Source organism: Homarus americanus, unplaced genomic scaffold (assembly GCF_018991925.1).
Source record: "Homarus americanus isolate GMGI-L3 unplaced genomic scaffold, GMGI_Hamer_2.0 scaffold32583, whole genome shotgun sequence".
NCBI classification, from domain to species: Eukaryota; Metazoa; Arthropoda; class Malacostraca; order Decapoda; family Nephropidae; genus Homarus; species Homarus americanus.
The window spans coordinates 26241968-26264996 of record NW_024713129.1 but is presented as its reverse complement, the minus strand read 5'-3'; the positions used below and the strand labels follow the sequence as shown (position 1 = coordinate 26264996).

Here is a 23029-nt window from a genome sequence, read left to right as displayed (position 1 = left end):
GGTTGGCTTTGCCATTCGTAAAACCATCCTAGATAGGCTAACTAAAATGCCCTTTGGAATCAACGAGCGCCTCCTGATTCTCTGAGTCCCACTGAATCACTCACGCCATGCCTTCTACATCAGTGTATACGTCCCATCACTGGATTCAGAGGATAACATCAAGGAGGCTTTTTACACCGACCTTGACATATTGCTAACCTCTATCCCCAGAGAAGATAAGGTTGTGCTCAAAGGTGGCTTCATTGCTAGAGTTGGCAGAGATCCTGACATACAGTATGGGAGGGAATCATAGGGTGAAACGGAGTAGGTAAGTGTAATCCCAACGGCCAACTCCTCCTCAGCAAGTGTGCTGCACACAACCTTACTATCACCAACACCTTTTTTAGACCGGCCGACAAGTTCAAGGGTTCTTGGCAACACCAACGATTCAAACATTGGCGTCTCATTGACTACAACATTGTCAGAGAAAAAGATCGCCGAGATGTCCCCATCACCCGAGCCATGCGTGACTCAGACCACTGTGATATAGATCATCAGCTCATCAGAGCCAAATTCTCCCTTCACGTCGCCCCAAAATGGCGAAGGCAATAAGCCTCCAGAAGAAGCTTTAACATCAAGCGACTGGAGGATCCAGCAGTTGCGCAAACTTTCAGAGAGCAGCTCAACGATGAGCTGGTAAACAACCCAACAATAAACCACAAAAATCCCAGTGCCGTAGGGGGTCCAAACAAAGCTGTCATCACTAAAACCTGCAACGAGACACTCTGTCTGATGAAAAGAAATCACCAGGATTGGTTTGATGAAAATGACCCGGAAATCAACGTCCTCGCCGATATAGCCGTGCTAACATATTGACTCCCAGAACAACCCTCAGTTTCGGATCAAAGCTGATACCATCCACAAGAAGGAAGCGGAAGACCAGCGCGAACTTCGCAATATAAAGAACGAATGGTTGAAAAATAAAGCATGTGAAATACAAAAACTTGTAGATCAGCACAAGATGCGTGAACTTTACAATTCCGCGAAAACAATATATGGCCCAACTGCTCATAGTGTGGCCCCTCCGCTCATCCGACGGTAACTTCCTAATTATAGATGAAGAAGCCATCCATCAGCGCTGGAAAGAGCACTACCAATCGTTGCTTAACCGAAAAACCAATGTGGATGTCCTGACTACCCAGGATGTTACTCAGCAACCAAAGCTAACCCACCTCAGCTATCCTTCATCCCTGGATGAGGTAGCTACTGCCCTCAAGCAGGTGAAAAATAACAAAGCCACATAGCCTGAAGAAATCCCAGCCGAGGTGTACAAAACAGGAGGACTTCTGCTTAACAACCGTCTCCACTCACTTCTGGAAAATATATGGGAGAAGGAGGAAATCCCCCAAGATCTTAAAGATGGTTCCATCGTCAATATTTATAAAAACAAAGGGAGACCGGTCAAACTGTGGCAGCTACCGAGGGATCTTACTGCAGTCCACAGCTGGCAAAATTCTCTCCCGAGTCCTCCTAAGCAAACTTTATTCTGAGGCAGAAAATTTCCTCTCAATGTGGCTTTAGACCATCACGTGGCACCACTGACATGATCTTTGCAGCCCGATAGATAAAGGAAAGGTGCAGAGAACAACACTGTGGCTTGTACATACAAGGCCTTCATTGACCTTAGTAAGGCCTTCGACTCGGTCAACAGGGAAGCCCTCTGGCGGACCCTTAATCGTTTTGGCTGCCCACCAAACTTCATTGCCTTTATGAGGCAATTCCACGATGGCATGAACGGCAGTATCCTACACAATGACACCCAGTCTGAGTTCTTCCCCATCCAAATGGGGGTAAGAGAAGGATGTGTACTGGCACAAATTATCTTTTCCATTTTCTTGGCTGCCTTCTTTCCTCGTGCCAGTGCCAATTTAGCCAGCAGGGTGGACATCCAGTACCGGATGAAGGGACTTTTCAACATAAGACCACACCAGGCAGGAAGAAAAGTGTCGGCCGCTTCCATTACTTAACTCCAGTATGCAGATGACCTCAACATCGTCGCCACACTAAATGCGACCTACAGAAGATCCTGAACTCTTATGCCGATGCGTATGTATACTTCAGCCTTTAATGTGCATGCGTGGAAGACTCAGATTTTCTTTCAGCCTGCCCCTGGTTCAACCACACCCCCACCCTCCTTCCACCTTGATGTTACTATTTTCTCTAATGTACTCACTTCCAGTACCTTGGCTCCCACCTGTCCACCACCTCGGACATCGATGAAGAGATTCAACATCGGATAAGATGTGCATCTCAGCCCTTGCCAGACTCCGTACCCTTGTCTTCAGCTGTAGGGAGCTGAAATTATCTACAAAGCTGCATGTGTATCGAGCAGTGGTCCTCCCCACCCAGCTGTATTATATCGAGACATGGGTCACATACAGGAGGCACCTCAAGGCACTTGAAAACTTTCACCAACGTAGTTTACGTTCCATCCTCCGAGTTCGCTAGGAAAACAAGAGAACAAATGCCAGTATTCTCGCTGACACCAACTGTAGGAACATCGAGGCTACCATTATCCATTGGACTGGCCATGTTACCCGCATATAAGACAGTAGACTACCAAAGGTATAAGGATAGTATTAAAACAAACTTGAAAAAGTGCCAAATCGACCCCCTCACCTGGGAGACGTTCTCTCCACACCGTAACGCATGAAGGTGTCAATACTTTTGAGTTAGCCCGACTGCATACAGAGACAGATAAGCCCCAGCGCCGGAGAGACGCTACCGCCTCCCATTCTGCACTAGATGTAGCTCTCCACACGTACAACATCTGTGGAAGGCCCTGCAGATCCCGTATCAGCCTCTCGAGTCAGCTCAAAGCTCACCAACGAAGGTGACTCCTTAATAGCGCATATCATTGTACCATAGCTTGATGATCGTCATACTTGATTCCAAGGGACAACAAAGTAGTAGTAGTAGTAGTAGTAGTAGTAATTGTAGTAGTGTGTGTGTGTGTGTGTGTAGAAGGCCAATATAGTAGGTAAGTGTAAAAACTCTTTTAAGAACATAAGAACTTAAGAATGGAGGAAAAATCACCAAAAATATTGACCCACACTAGGCAGTCCCATTTACACCCAACCCCTATCGCTCAGATATCCGTTTGTAAGGACGGAAACGATCTTCCTGCTCATTACCTTTGCACACTCGCGCGTTTGCTGGTGCGACCAACACTTGGGGGGGTTGGTCAGAGGCGAGAACGGTGCTCCTACCTGTGTCGCCGGCAGATTCACCCCAGCAGTCATACAGTCACTATCTACCATCAGTTCGTCAAATTCCGGCTGTGATCTCATCATTGGTCCTGGACTCGTGGGCTGTTTTCCCAGACCTTCACAATTCGTCTGTTAATCTCTGGACTCCTACTCCAAACCACTGCCGCAGCCGCCACTGCCGCCAGCTCCTCTCCACCGTCTGTGCCCCGGTGTTTCGTCTACTGTATCAAAACATCGGCTGCTGTCGCTTGAGTGAGGAGTTGAATGGACGCTTCCCCCTGAGAGTGGATCACTGTGTTCCAGAATCTTCCCCAGGGCCACTGCCGTAGGAAATATCTGTTCATTGTTTGATTCTTTTGCTGTTTGATTCCTTTAATTGCTAACTCCCGTTTATTGTTTGATTCTATCAGTTGTTGACTCCCATTAATTGTTGATCCCATTAATTGTTTGCTTCCTTTAATTGTTTGCTTCCATTAATTGTTTGACTCCGTTAACTGTTGACTGCATTAATTGTTTGACTCCCGTAATTGTTATTTGATGTTTGTCGAGTGGTGTCAGAGTTTTGTGTAATATTTTTTTTATAGTAAAGAGATGTCAATCTCAAACGGTTGTTTGTTATTCCTCAGAAAACCATGGTCCTTGACTTTCCTTTTTGAAAGATCCTGATTAGTCTGGTAAGGGATTTCTATCCCTAAGTACCAGGCCTTTACACCGTTCAACCTATATTTGAAGCTATCCAGCGTATTCGAATTAATGATGATGTTTAGTAACTTGTTCCAGTCATCCCTTACTCTATTTCCAAACCAGTGGTTACCTATCTTGTACCTAAATCTAAATTTCTCTAATTTAAAACCATTGTTACGAATTCGTTCCTGGTTAGATAATTTAAGTACCTTTGTTTTATTACCTTTGTTTAACCTTGACTTACATTTATACACCTCAATCATATTGCCCCTCGCTCTACGTCTCTCGAGGGAGTGCAAGTTCAGATGCTTTAATCTGTCTCTATACTCAAGGTTCCTAATGCCAGGGATTAGTCTTGTTATCATCCTCTGCATGCTTTCTAGGGATTCGATATCCATTCTGCAGTTTTAGGATAACCTCTCTCGTCATGTAAGTGACACTCCTTTATATGAACCCAAGTACTTTGTTAGCCTTGTTTCGAGACTAATACGCATTGTTGTCTTGGTGTAAAATTCCTACTTATCATTGCCCATAAATCTTTCTCACAGTCGGATTTCTCTTTATCAACGTTGTTCATCTGATATGTGGTTTCTCTGTTTACGTCTCCTAGGCTAAGTACTTTGCATTTGTCCACATTAAATTTGATCTGCCATTTGTTAGACCATACGAAGTTTTTTAGATCTTCTTGTAGGTTTGCGAAGTCTTCGATAGGTCTAATTACACGCCCTATTTTCGTGTCGTCAGCAAATTTACTTATATTGCTGTCTACACCTATATCCATGTCGTTTATGTACTTACTAAATAGTTATGGTCAAAAGAATTAAACTATCGTCCTCAATGATCAAATTATCACCAGAAAAAGGTTACATTATCGTCCCCGGGGGTTTCAGCCATCGGACTTAATCGATTAAACCGCCATCCTCAAGAGGTAAAAAAGCCACTGAAAAATGGCCATGTTCACCAGCGGTTAAAAGAATGCCTCTTAACACACACACACACACACACACACACACACACGTATACACACAAAAACACGCACACACACACAAACGTATGCTCATATACTCACGCAGACACACACATATACACACACACGCCACACACACACCCACACACGCGCGCACACACACACACACACACACACACACACTACTTCTTTGTTGTCACTCGGAATAGCGTATGACGATCATCCAGCTATGATACAATGTTTTGAGTTATTATGGATGTCACCTAGGTTGATGAGTTCTGAGGTGACTAAAGAGGTCATTACGGGAACGGCAGGGTCAATTACAGATTTTGCACGTGTGGGGGGTGGGGGACATCTAGTGCGGGAGGGACGGCGGCAGCGACTTTCCGGCTTTGTCACTTGTCTGCCTCGTTTGGCATTCACGCTAACTCAAAAGTATCGACACCTTCTTGTACGGTGCTCCTCCAAGCGTTACGGTGTGGAGTAATCGTCTCCCATTTAATGGGGTCAATTTGGCACTTTTTCAGGTTTGTCTTAAGACTATCCTTATACATTTTCAGTTGCCCGCCAGCATTACGTGTACTATTCGTTAGGTGACTTTAAAGTATCTGCTTTGGCAGACCTAATATCGTCCGTGCGGGTAACATGGCCAGTCTAGCGTAGTTGTTCATGGATAATGGTAGCCTCGATGCTTCTACAGTTGGTGTCAGAAGGAATAACACCATTTGTTCTCATGTCTTCCCAGCGAACTCGGAGGATGGAACGTAGACTAGATTGGTGAAAGTTTTCAAGTGCCTTGATGTGCCTCCTGTATGTGACCCATTTCTCGCTGCCATATAGCAGGGTGGGGAGGACCACTGCTCGATATATGTGTAACTTTGTAGATAACTTCAGCTCCCTGCAGCCGAAGGCACGATTTCGGAGTCTGACAAAGGCTTGATATGCACATCTGATCCGATGTTGAATCTCTTCATCAATGTCCGCAGTAGTGGACAGGTGTGGGCAGAGATACCGAAAGTGGATGGATCGTGGAGGTGTGGCTGAACCAGGGGCAGGTTGAAAGAGAATCTGAGTGTTATGTACATTCACCTCAAGGCCGAAGTGTGCATATGCATCTGCGTTGGTGTTCAGGATCTCCTGTAGGTCGCATTCAGTGTGAGCGACGAGGGTGAGGTCATCTGCGTGCTGAAGCTCAGTCATGGAAGCTGCTAACACCTTTGTTCCTGTCTGGAGTCGTCTTATATTGAAAAGTTCATTCATCCGGAACTGGATGTCCACTCCGGCAGCTAAATTTGCACTGGCACAAGTAAGGAAGGCAGCCAGGAAAATGGAAGAGATAGTTGGTGCCACTACACACCCTTGTTTAACCCCCGTTTGGATGGGGAAGAACTCAGACTGGGTGCCATTGTTCACAACGCTGCCGTTCATGCCACCGTGGAATTGCCTCACAATGGCGATGAATTTTTGTGGACAGCCAAAACGCCCGAGGGACCACCAGAGGGCATCCCTGTTGACCGAGTTGAATGCTTTGGTTAGGTCGATGAAAGGACATGTACAGGTCATGACGCTGTTCTCTGCACTTTTCCTGTAACTGAAGGGCAGCACAGATCATGTCAGTGGTGCCACGTGATGGTCTACAGCCACATTGAGATTCTGGGAGGAAGTTTTCCGCCTCAGGATGGAGGCGCCTTTAAGAGCTTGGGAGATTTAATCCTCTTCCCACATATTGTCTAAGAGAAAGTGGAGACGGCTGCTAAGCAGAGGTCCTCCTGCTTTATACACCTCGGCTATGATTCCATCAGGCCCTGAGGCTTTGTTATTTTTCATCAGTTTGATGGCAGTAGCTACCTCATCCGCTTTCTTCTTGCACAAGGTGTCAGCTTTGGCCCGAGACTGAAAGTTATTCTGCCATTCAGTTAAAGCAGCACGTTTTTCATCGACGAGTACATTGATTGCAGGGTCATTTGCATCAAGCCAGTCCTGGTATATTCTTTTGATCTGGCCGAGGGTCTCCCCACTGGTTTTTGTCATGACAGCATTAAGAATATCCCATTCGGCACTGGGATTTGGGTTGTTTGTTGTTGAGTTGTTTATTATCACATGTTCGAGCTGCTCTCTGAAAGCATGTGCCACCTCTGGATCCTCCAGATGCTTAGTGTTAAAACCCCCTTTGGATGCTTGCTGCCTTCGCCGTTTTTGGGCGACGTGAAGTGAGACCTTGGCTCAGACGAGCCGATGCAGTGTTGCAGTGTTCTGAGCCACACATGGCACGGGTGATGTGGACATCTCTGCGATCTCTTTCTCTGACAATGATGTAGTCAATGAGATGCCAATGTTTGGATAGTAAAAGTTGCCACGAACCTTTGAACTTGTCGGCATGCCTTAAAAAGGTATTGGTGATAGTGAGGTTGTGTGCAACACACTTGCTGAGGAGGAGTAAGCCGTTGGGATTACACTTCCCTAGTCCATTTCTCTGTATGGTCCCCTGCCAAATGCTGACATCTCTGCCAATCCTGGCATTGAAGTCACCAAGGAACACAACCTTATCTTATCTGGGTATAGAAGTTAGCACTCTGTCGAGGTTGGCGTAAAAGGCCTCCTTGATGTCATACTCTGCATCCATTTCTGGGGCGTATGCACTGAAGAAAAAGGCATGAGGCGGTCGTTGATCTCAATCGGCATTTCATTTAGCCTGTGTAGGATGCGTTGGTGGATGGCAAAGCCAGCTCCTTAAATTCGGTTTCTCTCCACAGCAGACTTACCCTTCCAGAAAAAGGTATAGCCAGACCCCTGTTCTGTGAGTTGACCCTCGTCTGGAAGCCGGGACTCACTCATGGCTCTCTTTGTCGATGTTATACCTAGTCAGCTCTTCAGTCACAGGGGCAGTTTTTCTTTCAGGACGTTCATTTGTGCCAGTATCCAGAAGGGTCCTCACATTCCACGCAGCGACCATAAGAGGTTGTATAGTTTGTTTCTGTTTGGATCTGTGATTTTGAATGTGTTTTCCACTGTATAAGTATGACCTTACTGGGTGTGCTTGGCCAGTCAGATTGGTTTTTAGGAGGCTAAGTTTAGGGCACCTTTTCTAGCCCTCTCCCAATGTCGGGTGAGCAGAGTGGATTTTCGAAAGGGCTGCTCAGTTGCACAGACAGGACAGGATTACACTGTTGTCCAGATCCCAGTGTAAAAACGACTATCTTATCTCTGCCGCCCATGTGCAGAGTTGTGACTAGAAACTCCCGGCAGTCATCTCTGCCTGTCCCCGTCGCCACCCTTCCGTCGCCATTGGACTTTTGGGGGTATAGGGGTTTTGATGATGAGGAGGAGTATAATGAGTTGGATGATGGCTGCGTGTGAGCTAATTTATGTGATGAGGCTGAAGCGCAGTCTGCAACCACACATCTTGGCTCCGCCTTTTCCTGATCCAGTGGTGCAAGTGTTGCAACGACTATTGGGTTAGAGGGAGAGGCGCAATAGACTGCCAATAGCCCACTATGTTGGGCTTCTCCTTAGTAGCCTGGTCATCACGCATTTCCTTCGTCTGCCGGTGTAGTCGTTGGGTTCCCATGGTGGTCACCTCTTCTGCCTATACCGCCGTTGGGGTCTTGTTGGAGCTCTGTAAGCATGTTTGCCTGATGTGGAGCTCCACCACAGATTTTTCGTTCGGGGTTTCCTCCCGTCGCCTTATACCTACCAAGATTAATCAGCAAGGCAGCGGGGCAAAGGTTGGTAGGCACCAGAACATGTCCACATGCCAGTGAGCCTATGCGCCGTCCCTCTGGGGCCCACTGCTATCCGTGATCCCCTGCTGGTCTAGCCTGGGCCCACGAGGCACCCAGTTACCGTGTGTTGTCTCGAGGAGAATCAGCAGGAATCTTAATGGTGAAGAGTCTTTGTACTGTTTGCCACGAGAGCTAGCCAGTGGTGGTAGCTGAGAGCGAGAGGGAGCAAGCGGTGCTTGCACCTTAACACTAACATAATTCTGCCACACTAGACGCATTTCACCACCCTGTGTGCGAAAACACACACACACACGCACACACACGCACACACACACACACACACACACACACATACATACACACACACACACAAACACAGACACACACACACACACACACACACATACACACACACACACACCCGAAGGGTCAAGATGTACCTGGCGCTGCTCTGGCAGCAGCCAGGTCAACTGTTATGTTGGCCCATACCAACTCCCTCCCCTGAACCCTCCTCCCCACCGGAATATCATCAAGTTCTCGCCAGAAGTTACCATTTCAGTTAGGAAAGGAATGGAACCAGTGTTGAATAGTGGTGAACAGTGCTCAAGTCAGTGAAAAACAACTCAACAGTAACAGCTGAGTCTTAACCAAGCTAACCTTCACACAGTGAGGTCCCAGGTACCCAGTGATAACTGCCCCTGAGACTCAACAACACCAGCTATGTGTTAATCCGTCCACGATAGGGAGGCCTGGGACCACATCTCACTCACTTGAGTGAGTGAAGTCGTGTAACACCAAACCACGTGATGTCCCCATGATGCTACGACACCACGTAGTGAATGAGTTGCTACAGCATCATATGAGGTTCTTCATAACACCATCTGTGAGGGAATTACTACACCACGTGAGGCCCCTCATAACACCATCTGTGAGGGAATTACTACACCATCATAACACCATCTGTGAGGGAATTACTACACCACAATAGGCCCCTCATAGCACCATCTGTGAGGGAATTACTACACCACGCCAAGCCCCTCATAACACCACCTGTGAGGGAACTACTACACCACGTGATGATGCCCCTCATAACACCATCTGTGAGGGAGTGTCTGCTGTTCAACACCTCAGCGTACAAGATCTACGTGACCTCCCCTGTAAACATTAATCTGTTTGTTCACTGTATGTTCCTTTACCTTTCCCTAATGAAGACTTTTGTTAAACACCAATGTCAATGTATATAATAAGTCATTTATGTCCAATGTATATTTTTAGCCTTCGGGCTGCAGAACTTTTTCAATAAACCGTTAATTATTATTATTATTATTATTATTATTATTATTATTATTATTATTATTATTATTATTATTATTATTATAATTATTATTAATACACGCACACACACACACACACACACACACACACACACACACACACACACACACACATACACTAGCCTGAAGCGTAACACTGACCCAGACTTAATGTAGAACCCGCCAAAGAGGAGGAGAGGAAAGGTGAGGGGCGTAGACAGGACCATCGCCGTCTGGTAGTTCTTGGCCATGCAGGAGATCATGTACCCTGTAGCGTTGGTTGGAAGAGACATATGAAGACAGGCTATTAATGATAATCAAGGTTGATATAATATGAAGGAGACAAATTTTTATTCATAATTTATATCAAAACATCATGGGGGGAGAAAGTGGCACTTACCGTAAGAAATCGCCACGTTGGCCACCAGAACACAGATGAGCATGGATGTGAAGAAATAAGTTACACCCGCCCTGTGTGGGAGATAGTACAGCTATAGGGGTGCCATCCCTGTGTTATTATAATTACTATAATATATCTCTCTCCCTAAAGTAATCACTGTAGGTGCGCGTGATCCAGGTATATGCTGATAACCACAAGGAAAGAAGAAAACACGAAGTTCCCAAGCGCTTTCGTGTAATTCACATCTTCAGGGGTGAGTATAGACTGAAGAGTGAATTACACGAAAGCGCTTGGGAACTTCGTGTTTTCTTCTTTCCTTGTGGTTATCAGCATATACCTAGATCACGCGCACCTACAGTGATTTACTTGCATATATATATATATATATATATATATATATATATATATATATATATATATATATATATATATATATATATATATATATATATATAACAAATAAGTATGTCTGTTTGTTTGTGTGCGGTGTGTCCGCACGAGAATCTCGGAAACTACTTTACTTATCTGTAGTGATGATGGATGGTGTTATATTTAATGATGATGGATGTTGTTATATGTAGTGATGATGGGTGGTGTTATATGTAGTGATGATGGATGGTGTTATATGTAGCGATGATGGATGGTGCTTTATGTAGTGATGATGGATGGTGCTTTATGTAGTGATGATGGATTGTGTTATATGTAGTGATGATTAGACAATATAATAGTTTAATGCTAAAAAAATATTCTTTGCTGTACCGTTGTAGTGAAAAACATGGTAGAACTTACATACACCGTTAATGAAATATTGATGGAAGAAGAAATTTTGGGGACTGAACAGTGAGACAATGTGGAGCTTCCCGGAGGGTGGCGTTCTACCGTGGCCAAGCGAATCAGCCGCCTGGAGGGCGGCGTTTCTGCTATAGTGTGTGTATATATATATATATATATATATATTTCTAGTAGATCCTAATGGAAACGTGGATAAGAAAAATCTTGATAAAACCACACCCTGCCCAGGAATCGAACCTAGGACCAGTCTCTTGCAAGGCGAGCATACTGACCATTGCACCATAGGTCGCACAGACACACACATACACACACATATATACACACACACATTGATACACACACATTGATACACACTCACATACACGTGACTATATTCACCATCCACCCTGACTCACCTCAACCCGACCATGTAGTAGGATATGGCTATGAAGCCTGCCGGACCTATGATGTATATGGGAAACTCGACCAAGGATCTTGTGAGAAAGTAGACGTCCGTGCTGTAGAGGCCATTCCAGTGTTCCCTTAGGAAGAGCGGCATCACAGCCGAGAATGTCTGCGGTGGGAAAACAACTCGGATGAATAAATAATGGTATTGAATTGACAAAAAAATCCCTGAACATGTACAGTCAACCAAGGATGGATTGACCCTACCCTGGCTCTCGTACTCGCAATTTTACCTGGCAATACATGGTGAAGTAAGGCTGTATGTAATGGGGGACTGTGATTAGGGACCTATTTTCGGCTGTATCAGTGTCAGGTTAAATATTGAAAAATCCGAAGGTAGCATTTTTATAATATTAAACTATTCTTTGTTATTCAATATAATGAGAATAAAATGTTCGCATATTTGCTTAAATAATGAGAGAAATTATATTAATTAATTAGCAACTCAATTACAACCAGAGCTACCACCAGATTTCACATCAAAGTTCTTCATTGTTTAAGCAAATATACGAACATTTGGAAACTTCTCATTATATTGAATAACGAAGAATACTAAGACGCTAACAGTGTATTAAATAACAGTATACTAACATGATAACAGTGTATCTTACAACAGTATACTAACATGATAACAGTGTATCTTACAACAGTATACTAACATGATAACAGTGTATCTTACAACAGTATACTAAGACGCTAACAGTGTATCTTACAACAGTATACTAACATGATAACAGTGTATCTTACAGCAGAATATTGAGATTATAACAGTGTATCTTACAGCAGTATACTAACATAATAACAGTGTATCTTACAACAGAATACTGAGACGTTAACAGTGTATCTTACAACAGTATACTAACATAATAACAGTGTATCTTACAACAGAATACTGAGACGTTAACAGCGTATCTTACAACAGTATACTAAGATGATAACAGTGTATCTTACAACAGAATACTGAGACGTTAACAGCGTATCTTAGAACAGTATACTAACATGATAACAGTGTATCTTACAACAGAATACTGAGACGTTAACAGCGTATCTTAGAACAGTATACTAACATGATAACAGTGTATCTTACAACAGAATACTGAGACGTTAACAGTGTATCTTACAGCAGAATACTAAGACGTTAACAGTGTATCTTAGTATACTAACGATATGTATCTTCAGAGATACTAGACGTTAACAGTGTATCTTACAACAGTACACTAACATGATAACAGTGTATCTTACAGCAGAATATTGAGATGATAACAGTGTATCTTACAGCAGAATACTAAGACGTTAACAGTTTCTTACAACAGTACACTAACATGATAACAGTGTTCTTGCAGAATATTGAGATGATAACAGTGTATCTTACAGCAGAATATTGAGATGATAACAGTGTATCTTACAGCAGAATATTGAGATGATAACAGTGTATCTTATAACAGTATACTGAGATGATAGCAGTGTATCTTACAGCAGAATATTGAGATTATAACAGTGTATCTTATAACAGTATACTGAGATGATAGCAGTGTATCTTACAGCAGAATATTGAGATGATAACAGTGTACACTCTAGCAAACTGTCTGATAAGCAAAAGTTGAGTTTGAATATTTTTCTTGATCAAAACATTAATAAATGTCAATCGTAAAATACATAGATTGGGACTGAGATAATAATTACTTTACTGAAACATTTATAGATATTACTGAATTACAGGTAAATGTAGTATAATTATAACTACCTTCGTTAATTTTTTCGAAAAATAAAATTTATATTATATGTTAACACTGATTAACAAGAGATCAATAAATTAAAAATTCAAATTGAATATTCCTTTCGTTTTTGTATTGTATTTTTTTTATTAGTAATCAGTGATGAATTATTGTAAGGAAATGTTTACTCTAGGAACCATGTTTCCCTGCATAGCTGTCAGTACATTAATACAATCTAGTTTATTAATTAGTAATAAAATCGATTTCTACCCAGTGATATAAATCTTATCACGTGAAGTAGGTGTGTCAGTCTCTCTCTCTCTCTCTCTCTCTCTCTCTCTCTCTCTCTCTCTCTCTCTCTCTCTCTCTCTCTCTCTCACTATCTATCTATCTATCTATCTATCTATCTATCTATCTATCTATCTATCTATCTATCTATCTATCTATCTATCTGTCTGTCTGTCTGTCTGTCTGTCTGTCTGTCTGTCTGTCTGTCTGTCTGTCTGTGTATATATCTATCTATCTATCTATCTATCTGTCTGTCTATCTATCTATCTCTATCTATATCTATCTAGTAGGTAGTAGCCACCAAACAGGGAGGTACTACCGCCTGGGAAGATATTGGCAGCATAATGTGTTGTCTAATGGTAGACCCTGCTGCTATATGGCATCACGAAAATTGTGACCAAGTCCCAGGTTGCTGATCTGACTTTCTGCCTCATTTACACACCAATTGCAGGGTCTCAATTATTTCTCTTACTATTGATAACACAACATACATGCTGTATTTATCGTTTCTCAACCTTAATAAAAACATATTTATTTATTTATTTGTGGTTATTATTATTATATTATTATTATTTTTTATTATATTTTTTCTATTATTATTATTATTATTATTATTATTATTATTATTATTATTATTATTATTATTATTATTATTATTATTATTATTATTATTATTATTATTATTATTATTATTATTATTATTATTATATTTTCGCCCCCCAGGCCCTGATGTGAGTCAGTAACCTGTGCCCGGGTGGGCTAATCTCCGTAAAAGAAAATCTATCAATCTATCTAAATTATCTACGAGTATTCATATATATATATATATATATATATATATATATATATATATATATATATATATATATATATATATCCTTCTCTCTCTCTCTCCTATTGAATCAAAAACTCAATACGAGACCCTTCAGCAGGTCATAGTGTTACCGTGACAACGGGAAACATGTTTGAGAAGGTCATGTTGGTGACGAAGATGAACATGACCCCGCTGATGTTCTGTACTGTAGTCTTGTTCAGCCCATCCTTGTCGAGGTCGAGGTAGATGAGCCCGAAGATGATGGCAAAGAACTGGCAAAAGTATGAGTATTAGGGTGAATCACGACTGTAGGTGGCAAGCAACTGGCAAGGTTGGGAGTATGAGGGTGAATCATTACAGATGTTAAAGAACTGGCAAAGACGTATGTATTAGGATAAATCACAACATATATGGCAAAGAACTGGCATCCGGATAATATTTTTTTTTTTTTATAAATTTTGTAATTAGTGAGTATATAGGGATGATCATGAAAATAAGTTTACTCTGAACTAAATATAGTAGTATTTGTATTAAGCTAACCTAAATTAACCTTACCAAACTAAACCTAACCCATATCCACATCTTACCAAACCTTACTTACCTAAACTAGCCGAAATTTATCTTAACTAACTACACCTAACCTGTCTCAACCTTAACCTTAACCTCACGAAACCTAACCTATCCTTATCTTACCAAACAAAGCATAACCGAACTTGACGGAAGCTAAGTTAGGGAAACTTTTATTACGATAACAAAATACCTCATTACCGTATTTGTACTTTTATCATCGAATGATAACTTTAATAATCGAGAAAATATGCATCATCATAATAAAAAAAAAAAAATAATAAGAAAAAAATAAGAGAAAAAAGTATAAATGTGTAATGAAAATGGCAAGTACCACCCTGCGCGAAACTATCATACCTGCAAGGCACCTACCAGGAGAAGGCACGTGACCCGACAATCAGTAGCCCTAGTTTCTGGTGAGCTCAACGACATTGCGTCTGAACATGGCTGCAAATTGGTTGAACCAGGAAGCGCGGTATGGGCTCTTCGGCCAGCTTGATGTTGAGAAGGGCGTCCCCTTCTATAGGCGTGACCGCTGGCCTTCTGGATCATTTGGTCCATGTCTAGGCCCTCAGCGTCTCTGCAACACGTGGGAGTATTATATAAGAGCCGCCCGTAGTTCAAAAGAAGGATTTGTGTACTATTCCATAAAGCAGTTATGATGCTATATTCAAGATATGGTATGGTATTGCCGCATAGGCTTTACCTTACCTGTAAGGATTGCAGATTGATATCGTCTTACCTGTAGGAGTCACAGACATGAGCCACGAACTGTCGGCATTCTTCCTCGGCACCAGTGCGGACGGCCAAAGCGTAGATGAAGTGATCGCCCGGGTTGAATGTTGCTGGGCATGGCCTCTCTAACCTGTTGAAGAAAACACATGTCGAATAAAAATATTTTACCCTTTGAGGGTGATTCAGATTTATTTATATATATATATATATATATATATATATATATATATATATATATATATATATATATATATATATATATATATATATCCTCTCTCGGTCCTTGTAATTCAGATGCCTCTGAAGATGTCTTGAATAAACTCGAAAGCTAAGGTGCTCCATTGTTTCCGTTTTTCCTGTGTGATTTTATCACGATTTATCTTATCCACGTTTTCATTGTGGATCTACATGAAATATATATATATATATATATATATATATATATATATATATACATCATTTTAGTCCATATAACACGCGGACTTGAACATATAATCAACGACCTCAACAGCAAGGACTCGAACCCTAGACCTTAAGCTTGTGACCAGGGAACGCTACCGACCTTGCCATAATGTCACTAAAAGCAATCCTAGACTATGTTATATTTCACACAAAATCTGTTCATCGAGCTGATGGCGCCATGAACCTCCCATTGGGGATTGCCCGTGCCACTTACGTGGTGGGAGTAGCATTTTACCGAATCCAGCTGGTATGAAACACGAGATCGTTGATTATATGTTCAAGTTTGCGTGTTATATGGATTAAAATGAAGTATATATGATACAGTCACCCAAAAAAGTCCTGTCGCCTCTCATCCTAAACCACGTACCCCGAGATTCAGACTCGTGAACCCGAATCAGTAGACACTGATATATTAGTCTGTCCATAAATGCTTCGGATTCAAGAGTCTGAATCTCGGGGTTCATGGTTCAGGATGAGAGGCGACACAACTTTTTTGGGTGACTGTACCTCGTGTTTCATACAAGCTGGATTCGGTAAAATGCAACTCCCACCACATAAGTGGCACGGGCAATCCCCAATGGGAGGTTCACTGCACCATCAGCTCAATGAACAGGCTTTGTGTGAAATATAACATGCATAAGGTCTAGGGTTCGAGTCCTGGCTGGTGAGGTCGTTGATTATATATATATATATATATATATATATATATATATATATATATATATATATATATATATATATATATATATATATATATATATATATATATATATATATATATATATATATATATATATATATATATACACAGGGTGTCCGTAAAGTCCTGGTGCAGTATAAAATATTAATAATTTAGGTTCTATTGGAGATATAAAAAATCTGTTTAATGTATTAGAGGTAATTTATTCTAGTTTTTTTGACCAAAGAATTTTATTTATTCCTTTTTTTCTGTTTTTCCAGATAATCTTCCCCCAACACTATATTGAATGGTTTCAATAGAAGAAAAGGTGAATTGTATCCTCTGATTAGCTAAGTTAAAGTCTGTAACAGCTATTAGAAGAAAATTTACGACTCATTACAAGAAGGAAGTGCCAAAGAAATTCAAGAAGATTAAAATGACTGGGGACCGCATGCTCAAAAGAATTTAAGAAACTATATCTCATAGTTTAACCTGTAACTGGAGTTACATTCTCCGATTGGTATACTCAAAGCAAATATTTGTCAGTGGACTCCATAAGCGAGTCCGTATTCGAGGCCTTAACTTGCAGGACCTCCTTAACTGCTGCAACAAGCTCAACCCGGATATAGTAAGTCGTAATTTCCGGATTGCATAAAAAAAATAATATATGTTGTAATAAAGCTTGTTACACTTGTTTTATCATAGAATAATGAAGAAAATGTTTTGTACATCAACATATTAAAATACGATATTACAGTTTCTCTTTTCAGTTATTTTTTTTTACGAGAAGAGGCTTGAGTGTGTTTATATTTGTGGCAGAATGGAAGAGACGCATCTTTTGTCTTCTTACAACTTTTAAAGTAATTTGTCCCAAAATAGAAGATTTGTATTGTTCACATTTATGGTACAAATATTTTTTATGACTGAGTAAACTTGCAGATCGACCTTATTAACGTAGTATAGCCGTAGATATCCGGGTCAGTAATTAAAGCCAAGTAAGAGGTCAAGTGAACCGTTTTGCCCAAACTCCGCCTTCTTTTTGCATATTCAGCCAATAGCCTATGCCTTGGTATGGTTAGGATCAAGTTATAACAAGCTATTCTGCCAAGTATCCAAGACGTACCCACGACTCAGAGTTAAATAATACCTAACTCAATCTAAGTTCATCAAACCTAATAAAAAAGGGGGTAAAAATTAACAGTGGAATAGCATATTTTCCTTTGAAAAAGAATTATGTTCATAGGTTTTTACCCAATACATTCAGTAGTGCTTTTTCGCTGCAAGATTAATGAAATGTATCTTACCCTCACAAAACCTAACCATACCTAATCCTACCTTACCTTATCTAACCTAACCTAAGCTTACCCTACCTAACATAACCTAACCTAAGAAGGTCGCAATGCACATGACAAACAATTAAGTTCTCAAGAATTTTTTTAAATACATTTTCAGAGAAAACAAACTTTTTATAATTATTTCTCCAACATATCTACAAATCTGTTGATATATAAACGTAACTTAGGATGCCACAATTTTGCATTTAACCTTTCATTATCTCTACCAATAAATTACAAAAAAGGAAGGTTAGGTTAGGTAAGGTTCGGTTTGGTAAAGGTAAGGTTAGGTAAATGTTAGGTTAGGTAAAGGTTTGGCTAGGTAAAGTTAGGTTAGGTTAAGTAAGGTTATGTAAAGTTTATGTTAGGTAAAGGTTATGTAAGGTAAAGGTTAGGTTAGGTAGAGGTTAGATTAAGCAAAGTTAGGTTAGGTTAGGGTAAGGAACATTTCACTAATTTTGCCGCAAAAAAGAACAGGACAACTGATTGTATTAAACCAAAAATCTATGAAAAAAATGCTTTTTGTAAGAAAAATTGTGATGCCACTGTTATGCACTTTTACCACCTCTCTCTCTCTCTCTCTCTCTCTCTCAATATATATATATAATATATATAATCAACGACCTCACCAGCCAGGACTCGAACCCTAGACCTTATGCATGTGACCAGGGAACGTAGCCAACCATGCCACCAGGACATTAAAAGCAATCCTAGACTATGTTATATTTCACACAAAACCTGTTCATCGAGCTGATGGCGCCGTGAACCTCCCACCACATAAGTGGCACGGGCAATACCCAATGGGAGGTTCACGGCGCCAATCGTTTTGTGGATTGCACAATGTCGCGGCCAACCTGGTGGCGGCGTTCCCTGGTCACGCTCACCGTCGAGTTCGAAGTCTAACTTTATTGGTGGTTATTCCATATATATATATATATATATATATATATATATATATATATATATGTATATATATATATATACTATATATATATATATATATATATATATATATATATATATATATATATATATATATATATATATATACTGTATATATATATATGATTATTTTGGTCATTGATTAACCATTATTCTCAAGTAACAAGTAATACTCAAACATAATTCCCTCATCACTGATGACCCTTGAAGTAGTAACTATCACGTACATCGATTTCAGCTGATTTCTTTTTATCTTGTGATTGGTTGAGGATTTTGTTAACTGAGAGACGATTGGCCAAATAGCTCATGTACTGCCATCTACCTTCGGACAAGCGAACTAGAGTTACAGACTGCTTCCCAACCGTGATTAAATTTTGAGTTTGAGAAATTTATGGGACTGAAAGGAGTCTGTAAGTTACGGTACTGTATCTCTGCTACTGTACGTAACTGATGAGGCGCTTTGAGTTTGTGTGATTAATGACAAACCACGAACTAAAAGACCGGGAGTTAACGAAGAGACTGTAGCTTATGTAGAGTAAACTTTTCTAAATCACTAAGACGGGCTTCTCTTGAACTAGACGTTTCTAAAACAACAGTGAACAAAATTCTCAAAGTAAAATTGCATAAGCAACCTTACAAGATTCAAGTCAGTCAAATGTTGGTGGAAGAAAGCTACCATGCAAGATTGGTTTTCTGTCACAATTTTAATGAAGAAGTTGAAAATGACGTCACATTTCCTGACAATTTTATGTTTAGTGACGAAGCAACGTTTCTAACCACTGTTACAGACGTTATCTCAACTAACCAAAGGACACAATTCACCTTCTCTTCTAAAGAAGTCATTCAGTATAGTGTTTGGGCAGATTATCTTGAAAAGCATTAAGAAAAATAAATAAATAAATAAATAAATTTCTTTGATAAAAAAAAGAATAAATTACCTCTCTAATCCATTTTACAGATTGTTACGTCGGTCAAAATATGTTACTTGTGCCCCAAGGAAACTAATAAAAATAAGAGAATAAATGACGTCATGGGGGGGGGGGGCAGGCGAGCGCCCTGAGGAATGCTGGCTGCTATCACCACTGGCTTCAGCTACAGTGCTGGCGTGTGATGCCATTAAATCTTTCGACCTGTGGCCTCGCCAGATGTACAGTAGAAGTGTTTACAGACAAGTCCTGGTTCTGCTGAGTGAACTGTCTTCGACTGGAGGCGGGGCTGTGCGGGAGTGTTATCGCCGCTGGCTTATTATCATTGGTGTCAGTGCTGACGTTTGCTGCCTTACCCGAACAAAAACATTAGATCTCAACCTGCGACCACGTGCCTCTCCCCATTTTATCACCACTGGCGTGAGCGCTGAGAAGGTGGCGTGTGATGCCCCCCCCCCCCTCCCCGCCCACCACGCGACTTGTTACCTCGACAGATGTGGCGGCTGGAGGGGGGGTGGGGGTCGGTGTTTACCACCGGGTGTGTCATCGCCACTGGCGTCAGCACTGATGTCAGTACTGACGTTTTGCTGCCTTATTCGAACAAACATTAGGGGGTGGGCGGTGTTTATGGTTGGTGGTGATGGTGGTTTGGAAGATATAGATGGCTACCCACTGGGTGGATATGGTCGATCTGGTTCATCGAATCTCCCCACCTAGGTTCGTACAACACCACAGGAACCACTCACACATCTCCTCAATCAGTCAGGGAAAAAAATCGTACCAACAGGAAATAGAACCCCTCCTTCAGCTGGGGCAGGGTTCACCTGATTGTAGTCTGAGCTGGCCTAACTAGGCTGAGCCGATGGTTGCCCTCTTCCCGTCTATGAAGTTGTGGGAGTAAGCCAACTGAGTGCAGACCGGGTTCATGAAGGGTCACAATCTGAGACCTGAAATTTTTGTGATTATGTAGAGACATTCATCTCCCTACTAATGGGTGCATGTGGTACAAATAACCAAGTCCAGGTGTGAGATCAACGACCCTATGGTTGTTCGCACATGAGGGATGTAGGAGTTCCTCTTCAAGAATTGTTTGATGCTGCAGCACTTTAAAGTAATGAAAAAAAAAACAGCGGAGCACCCGCCTGCCTGACGGGTCATGAGTGATTTTCTCGGTTTCTTGTTAATGCCTGCTACTCCGCAGATTAGTAGTTACAATCTTCGGGTTCTGTGTAGTTAGGAAAGTTAAAATTATAGTATTTTGTGGGTCATTCCAGACAGGCTATGAGTGATCCATGTTCTTGTGTAGTATGACTGAATCAGGATTTCTATTCCTCATCTGTGCAGGTAATATATTTTTAATCTTTTATGTGCCACTAAGTGATGTAGGATGTATGAAGGGATTGTTTGAGATGAGTTCCTCGTTCTGGTGTCTGCTCTGGTGTATGTAGTACTGCTGCATTATTAGTTCTTTTTGGACGCAATTAATATCTCTTAATAATTTTGTTGATGTCATGTACAACTTTTGATTCCCATTGTAGTGTTGGAAGCCACGCTAAGAAGTTATTCTAGTGCTTGTGTACAATTGCTGATTCTGTCTGTAGTGTTGGAAGGAATAGAAGTGTTATCATTTACCAGTGCGTCTCATTAACCCCAATCACAGGCACTAGCTATTCCATGATCACGGGAAATACTTAATTAATTGTGTTTGTACTGGTTCGGTATTCTCTGAGGGGCGCTTCCACTGTAATTCAAAAACCCCAATAAGTAGAATTCCGACCGGTTATGCTACTATATATATATATATATATATATATATATATATATCATTAGCCCAATAAAGCACGCGGACTTCTACATACAATCAACACCTCAACCGCCGGGATTCAGACCCACGGCCCACAAGCCTATGACTGTGACCGGGAACGCTAACCAACTGGACCACCGGGATACTAAAAGCAGTCCTGAACTTTGTTATATTTCACACAAAGCCTGTTCAACGAGCTTATGGCGCCCAGCAGACACTCTAATGGGGACCCACCCGTATCACGTAGGTGGTCAGAGTAACGTTTTACCAAATCCGGCTTCGAAACACGAGGATCCATATATATTAGCCCTTCATCGATATGCTGTGAATTTATTGGGGACCATCAGTAATGGTTTTAGTGATCCATATATACTTCTATTAGCCCAACAGCACGCGGACTTTGCGACAGTTAACAACACTCAACCCGCCAGATTCGGAACCCACGGCCCACGTGGGATACGGGTGGTCCCCATTAGAGGCTCACTGCGCCATAAGTTTGTTGAACAGGCTTTGTGAAACAGGTTAAAGCCCAGGACTGCTTTTAGTATCCTGGTGGTCCAGTTGTTGCTGCCCTGGTCGCCAGTCATAGGCTTGTGGGGCTGGCCTGAACTTGGCGGGTTGAGGTGTGTTGATTGTATGTAGAAGTCCGAGGCGATGGCCAGTTGCAGGGTGCGATCCTCGTAAGCCGTGCCGGATTTGCAAAACGTTGCACTGGACTACTCACGTGATATGGGTGGTCCCTATTGGGAGGTTCACGGCGCCACAAGCTGTTGAACAGGCTTTGTGTGAAATATAACAAAGTCTAGGACTGCTTTAGTATCCTGGGTGGTCCAAAGTGGTGCTGAAGTGCCTCGGTCGCAGCTGGCAGGCTTGTGTGGCCGTCTGAATCCTGCGGTTGGTGCTGATTGTATATATATATGGTATATATGTAGATCTCACGAAATGGGATAAGAGTTAGCCTATTAAATCACAAGGGAAACAAAGGAGCACCTTAGCTTTCTGCCTTTTATTCAAGACATCTTCAGGTGCTCTGTTGCTTCCCCTTTTCCCGTGATTTTATCAATATATATATATATATATATATATATATATATATATATATATATATATATAATATATATATATATATATATATATATGCAAGTAAATCACTGCAGTTGCGCGTGATCTAGGTATATGCTGATAACCACAAG

The 23029-nt window shown here is 41.4% G+C and overlaps 1 pseudogene; it reads right to left on the bottom strand.

Moving 5' to 3' along the window:
• LOC121869673 overlaps positions 1 to 23029 on the bottom strand; it is a 69662-nt pseudogene that overhangs the window by 4637 nt on the left and 41996 nt on the right.